Source organism: Paramormyrops kingsleyae, chromosome 9 (genome assembly GCF_048594095.1).
Source record: "Paramormyrops kingsleyae isolate MSU_618 chromosome 9, PKINGS_0.4, whole genome shotgun sequence".
Classification (NCBI taxonomy): domain Eukaryota; kingdom Metazoa; phylum Chordata; class Actinopteri; order Osteoglossiformes; family Mormyridae; genus Paramormyrops; species Paramormyrops kingsleyae.
Window position 1 is genome coordinate 25,100,825 of NC_132805.1, and position 866 is coordinate 25,101,690.

Consider the following 866-nt stretch of genomic DNA (forward strand, 5'->3'; position numbering starts at 1 on the left):
TGAGAACAGTTTGATAGTGTGATACGTTCATGTGCACTGGAACGGCTTGAGTGTCAGCCCTCTCTGTCCACTGGATCAACCCAGTGATGATGTTATGTGTACATACAGCAGCTCCCAAACACTGTCGAACTGAACACACCACAGGAGGTGACCTCTCTGTGTCAGCAGCCACAGGCAGAGCAGTTCCTCCCACTATCAATGATAGAAGGGTACGGGGGGGGGACACACGCTTCAAATCCTGTGATTGGCATAGTGAGCTTGTCATTGGGCCCTTGAGAAAGGCCCTTAACCCTAATTTCTCCAAGGACTGGCTGACCTTATTTGATCAGTTGTACATTACTTTGGATACAAATGGCTGCTAAGTTAAAAAAAAAAAAAAGGAGATAAAAAAACTATTACCCCAGATAGCCACAAATCTATTTCAGTATAGAAGCAGGGGAAGGCAATAGAGAATTTGAACAGAAAAACAACAAACCATTTTGGAGCGATTATTTCAAAGTCAATTGATGATCAATGCCCGTTAAAGGATTATTTTTTTTAAAAGATTTGATTTTTTATGTGGAAATCTTGTTAAAGTTCAGCAAATCATCAGGATGTAGGTTTGCATGGTTTTATTGTTTGTTCTGCAATGATGTGGGTGTTACTTCAGAAAGTAGTTTTTTTTAAGAAATGCTTACTGCATTTAACTAAAAGAGTGACAGTTTTATGCAATCAGATTTGAATAACTCATTTTTCATTTAGAGCAGGGGTCTCCAACCTTATTTATGGTGTGAGCTACTTCTACAAAGAATACAATCTGGGGAGCTATGCATTTCATACAAGATCATATCAATTCGGGGGGGCGGCACTCAGTAATTGAAGTTGAA